This window comes from Spinacia oleracea, chromosome 4 (assembly GCF_020520425.1).
Source record: "Spinacia oleracea cultivar Varoflay chromosome 4, BTI_SOV_V1, whole genome shotgun sequence".
NCBI classification, from domain to species: domain Eukaryota; kingdom Viridiplantae; phylum Streptophyta; class Magnoliopsida; order Caryophyllales; family Amaranthaceae; genus Spinacia; species Spinacia oleracea.
The window spans coordinates 154,661,604-154,667,574 of NC_079490.1; the positions used below are offsets into that span (position 1 = coordinate 154,661,604).

At 41.6% G+C, this 5,971-nt stretch overlaps 1 non-coding gene across 1 annotated transcript; it reads right to left on the minus strand.

Moving 5' to 3' along the window:
* Positions 1-500: 500 nt before the first annotated feature.
* Positions 501-606, minus strand: LOC130460375 (small nucleolar RNA R71). Its single transcript, XR_008920257.1, has one exon. It is a non-coding gene; the product is annotated as a small nucleolar RNA R71 (small nucleolar RNA).
* Positions 607-5,971: the final 5,365 nt, after the last annotated feature.

Consider the following 5,971-nt stretch of genomic DNA (forward strand, 5'->3'; position numbering starts at 1 on the left):
TTCTTTAGTAATTCATTTATTTGAAGTTGGGAAATGATTTTATAAAAGCAAGGTATTATTAGGGTGTTACAAAATGGTATTCAGAAGCTTAAAGCTATTTTGTAGTAATGAATACTAGAAAATGGTATTTGCAGAGCTCTAGTGTAAGAGCGGCTTTGCATTAAATAATAGTGCAAAGTGGTAATTCCTTAAGCTACGATTCAAAAGCTACTTAAAATAAAGACCGTGTTGATTAATTTGGTGCAAAGTCATCCATTTTGCTGGAAAAGTAGTGAATCACCTCATAAACACTTGGAACAATTTAAGCACTATTGTGATACCATCAAGCACAATGGAGTGACTTCCGATTACATAAGGTTGACTCTATATATTCCGCTTCTCCCTCTTAGGGCGTGCTAGCGATTGGCTTGACAAGGAGGTCAAGCTAAACTCACTTCGGACTTGGAATGAAGTGACAAGTGCGTTCTTGAGCAAGTTTTATTCGCACGAGAAGACGGCGGAGTACCGTCATAAGATTCAATCTTTTGAGCAAAAGCGGGATGAGTCTCTATTTGAGGCTTGGGATCGGTTCAAGGAATATCAAATGGAGTTCCCTCACCATGGAATCCCTAAATGGCTCCTCCTCCAAACTTTCTACTTGGGATTGAGCCCAACCTCCAAAACGAGTCTTGATGCGGGGGCGGGTGGTCCAATTATGAATAAGACGGAGGACCAAATAGAGGAGATCATAGAGGATGTCGTGCAAAACAATCAAGCATGGAACGTGGGGACTAGGAATTATGATTGCAAGAGTAAAGGTGAGGATGGCAAGGGTTCGATCTATGTAATGGAGCAAGCGCATATAATTGAGAAGCTTAGCTCAAGGCTCGAGAAGCTTGAGAGTGCTCCTAGTCAACCCCCATCACCATCTACAATTCCTCCACCATCAGCTACTCTTCTCACTAAGGGGAAGAGCAAGGTGAGTTCCTACAACACAATGCCTTTAGATACTTCTTTTTGTGAAAATTGTGGTGAGCATGGACATTTCCCTAATATGTGCCATTTATTGCATAATGTTTCATATGTTGATTATGGCCCTTCTTATGAAGGAGAATTTGATGTGGAATATTCAAATGCTATGAATGAGAGGCCTAAATATGATGGCCCCCCGAACCAAAACTTTAATAAGCAAGCACCTAGAGGCCCTCCTATGCATGCTAATTATCAAAGTGGATCCTTCCAAGGAGGGGGGTATGATAATCATAGCCGAGGTAACTATAGGGCGCAAGGCTATCACGGTCAAGCATCCTATGATCAATCTCACGGCCTTGGCAAACAAACTCAATACAATCAAGGTAGTTATCACCGTAACCACCAAGGTGGAGGGGGTTACAACTATCCTTATGGGCAATTTAGGGGTGCTTCTAGTGGGGGCTATCTGTCGAACCCGGGAGGTCAATATGGTAGTTCTCCATTTTCTCCTCTCGGATTCAATGGGCTAAGGACCTATGGCAATCAATACCCACAAAATCCTATTAGTTATGGCAATGCACCTCCACCGCTCCCCCCTCTCAAGTCTAACCTTGAGGCTCTTATGGAGTCGTTCGTGGGGGCGCAAGCCAAGAAAAATGTTGAGTTTGAGGATGGATTCAAGCAATCCAATACTCATTTGAAAATGATCGAAACTCAATTAGCACAACTTGCTATCACCATCAAGGAAAATCACGTGCATACTAGTCTCTCACCCCAAGGTCAACCTCCTAAGAAAATGTAGTGGTCATGATTAGGAGTGGGGAGATTTTAGATGATGGTGCCAAGTTAGTTGACGCTCCTTGTTCTAGGGGAGAAGAATCTAAGGGAAATGAGTCTACGGACTATGATGTGGGGGAAGAGAAGTCTCACGTTGATGACGTGAGCGATGGTGTGAAGCCAACGGAGGCTACTCTTCTACCTCTCCCTACTCCTCCTCTCCCCTATCCTCAAAAGTTTGTTGGAAAGAAGTTAGATGACCAATTCTCCAAGTTTCTAGACACTATTAGTAAGCTTTATGTGTCATTGTCTTTCACCGAGGCGCTTAAGCAAATGCCACATTATTCTCGGTTCATGAGAGACATTTTGTGTGGCAAAAGAACTTGTGGCCCCAAAGAAACCGTGCATCTCACGGAGAATTATAGTGCCTTGATCTTAAGCCCGTTCCCCAAAAGCTCAAGGATCCCGGGAGTTTCTTGATTCCTTATAGCATCCAAAAGCTGAAATTTGAAAACGCTCTTTGCGATTTGGGGTTAAGCGTGAGTATTTTTCCATACAAAATATATGAGAAGCTTAGTCTTGGTGATCTCACCCCTACCCCTATATCTTTACAACTAGCCGATCTCTCGGTTATGTTCCCTTTGGGTAGGGTTGATGATGTTCCCCTTATGATAGGGAAGTTAACTTTTCTTGTTGACTTTATTGTCTTGGACATTGACGAGGACACCCATACCCCTATTATCTTAGGGAGGCCATTCTTGGCCACGGCGGGAGCTCTCATTGATGTTCAAGGTGGTCTTATCACCTTGAAGGCGGGAGATGCCAAGGATAACTTCAAGCTTTCTAGTGATGATGGATGTTGTTACAAGATGAAGAGTTGCATGAAGTTAGACACTATTGCTTGCATTGAGCATCGTTATGCTAATATTTCTAACGACTCTTGTGTTTCTAATTTTAATGATAAGCTTGATAGGAACAATATCAAAGAGAAGAAGGTGCTTGTGAACCCCTTGGTGTTAGGTGATTCCTTTGATGATGTGATAACCATCCCCGAGATCTTCGGGATGGGTCTAGATGAGGTTGGAGCAGGAAATTCGGCTCCCAATGGTAAGCATTCTCCGGAGATGAAGCCCAAGAGGGGCAAACATAAGCTTAAGGGGATTTGGTTTGATCCCACCTCTATGAGTGGTGGCTTAGGTAAGTTGTTTGCGCCCAAAGGGGCAAAAAGGAGCTTTTTGACTAGTGATGATCCTAATTTGGTTGCATTTAAGCTTTCTTTCTACTCTCTCTGCTATGGGGGGATGTGCATGATAAGGTGGTTTTGCTATTGTGTGCACATTCACCATGCCGAGGAAGAAGAAGACACAGAGATCTGAAACTCGAGAAATGATTGAGGGAACTTCGTCTACACCATTAGAGAACTTTTCACGGTCGAAAACTCAGCAGAAGCAGAATAGGAAGGAACCCAGTTCCGACTCCAATGGAACAGTAGATCTTGATTGGAGTGAGCCTGTTCCACCACATCCGAGCAATAGTCCGCTGTCGCCGGAGCTAATGGAAGTGATTAAGGCATACCATAATTCTGTGAGGCAACCCATACCTCAAATCTCAACTTTTTATAGTTCGCAGACGCGTAACTTGGGGAAGGGGGTTTCTCGATAAGAGAGGGATAATGGAAGAAATAGTCCAAGGAGCAGGATGAATGAGGTTATGACCAAGGTCAATGATGCTCTGGGAATTTCTGGGGACTATGGGATCTCATGGGGGAATGGTACGAACCTAAATCCAAATACAGAGCATGTGGAAACAGAGCATGTTGATGAGAGGATTGCATAGAATGGTGAACACGATATTTAGCAACGACCAGGCCGCAAATCATGGGCTACCATTGTTAATGGAGGCTCTTTGAATGCGAAGGGAACTCCCTTGTCGTTTATCTCTCCCACTATTGTGGATGGTAAGCCTATTGCTCTGCTTGATAAAAATGATGTTGATAATATGGCTGCTATATGGAATTGCTCAATTGTGATGTATATTGTGGGAGAAATGCCATCTATAGGTGCTGTTATTAGGTTCATTGCAAAGGAATGGGTGAATGTTGCTACCCCTAAAGTTTTCTTTCACGATGAAGGTTACTTTATCATCAGATTTGTTAGTAGGAAGGATAGGGATAGTGTTTTGATGGCTGGACCTTACTCTTTTTTCAGTAGGCCAATGATTGTCAAACCATGGTCTGCCAAATTTAACTTTCAGGAAGAAATTCTTAGGGTTATTCCTGTGTGGGTGAGGTTGCTAAACTTGCCTCTTAATTATTGGGGGGTAGACTCTCTGAGTAGGATTGGTAGCTTGTTGGGAATACCCTTGTTTGCTGATGAATGTACTTCTGCCCAAATGAGAGTGTCATTTGCTAGATTGTTGGTGGAGATTGATGTTACTCAACCCCTTCCAAAGCATGTTATATTGCAAGATCCTGTTGGTGGCACTTTCTCTCAACCAGTATTGTATGATTGGCTTCCACCTTACTGTGGCACCTGTAAGGTGGTGGGTCATGTGTGTGGTGAGGGTAGGAAGCAATCAGCCAGATTCAAACCTGCTATGCCAGTAAGGGTGAAGAAGGTATGACAACCTGTTAAAAAAGTGGTGACACAAGAAGTTGTTGCAGAAACTGATAGCTCTACCGAGATTGTTCGTAAGGAGATTAGTAAGGATATTAGTAACACTCCAGTGGAAGATGGGCAAGTCACTCATACTCCTGTTACTCATGATGATGGATGCAGAATTGTTACTAGGAGGAAAAGAGACCCTAAATGTAATACCTCGTATTTTTCTATAATTATAAATATATTTTATTATATTTATAAAGAATTTCTTTGTAGTTATAAAGTATTTTTCTAAATTAATTTCATTTAATGAGAATTAAATGCACTTTTATTTTTAATTTATTTAATTATTAATTAATTACGAAAGTCGAATTTTATTAAATAAATTCAATGAATTTATTTAATCGGGATTTGTTGGGTCGTATTTCGAAAACGAATTTGATTTAATTAAAGCCCAGTCGTTTGTCTTAAGCAAACCCAACAAAGCTTGCAAGGAGTAAACTTAAATGAGCCCGGTAATAAGCCCAACTCAAAATTACCCTAACCCAGCCCACATGGGAGAGAAAACCTATAAATAGACCTCATATCAAACCCTCACAAGAAAAATTCAGAACTCTCTCTCTCTCCTCTTTTTCCTCTCCTTGCGGCACGCCCCACACCCCTTCTTCGTTCGTCTTTACTTGCGGCGTAAGGCAGCCGTGCGCGCCCAGCCGTGCTCGCCCATCTCTCGCCCGTCCCGCAGCCGCAGCGTAGCACACCGTGCCTGCGCGCTGTGAGGTCGTGCTCGCCCAGCGCTGCCCTCTCCTTGCATTGCCCCGCGTCGCGGCGCAACACAGCAGCAGTGTTGTGCGCGTGTGTGCCTCGCCTGTGCCCAGCGCCTAGCCTCGTCGCCTTGTCCCTTCGTGCGCGTGCGCGCCCTTGCTTGCGGTGCGTTGCGTGCGCTGCTGTGTTGTTGCTCGTTGTGTTGCGTTGGTCGGCGCACACACACACGAAATCGTTGTGTGTGTGTGTGTGTGTGGATTGATCAATTGTTTCAATCAAAATTTATTTTAAAAAACATTAATTTTCAGTTTTAAATTGTTTTAATTGTTGTGATTATTTTAAATATTTGGGTTGTTTAAATTGATTAGAACGGTTATGAACACTGTATTGGGTTAGTGTTGTATTTTAATTAAAGAGATTGGTTTTGATGATTGAAATTATTATTTTCAGATTTAATAAGTTTATAAAGTGTTGATTTTGAAGTCAAAACATGTTTTTGGGATAAACTATTATTAGGGTTTTGGATTTGATTAAGTAAGAGATTGATTCACATAATTTAATGACAATTTAAATTATGGGAATCAACTTAAATTTTCAGATTGTTTATAAGCTTTAAAAAGTTGGGTTTTAATGGTTTTAAAGCTAAAAATTCAATGTTTTTACGTTTGGACTTGAGTTGACTATTTGAGACTATTTGAGACTATTTAATTAATGATTAATGATTGATTTCTAATTAAAACAAAGGTTTTAGAATCTTAAATAGTTGCTGGAAATTTAGTAAACATGGATAATAATTTAGTTCTCCTTTTGTGTTTATAGGAGTTGATTTCCAGAGAGTCATGATTCGCACAGTGGCCCCCATACTTAGGTATTCCAGGTAC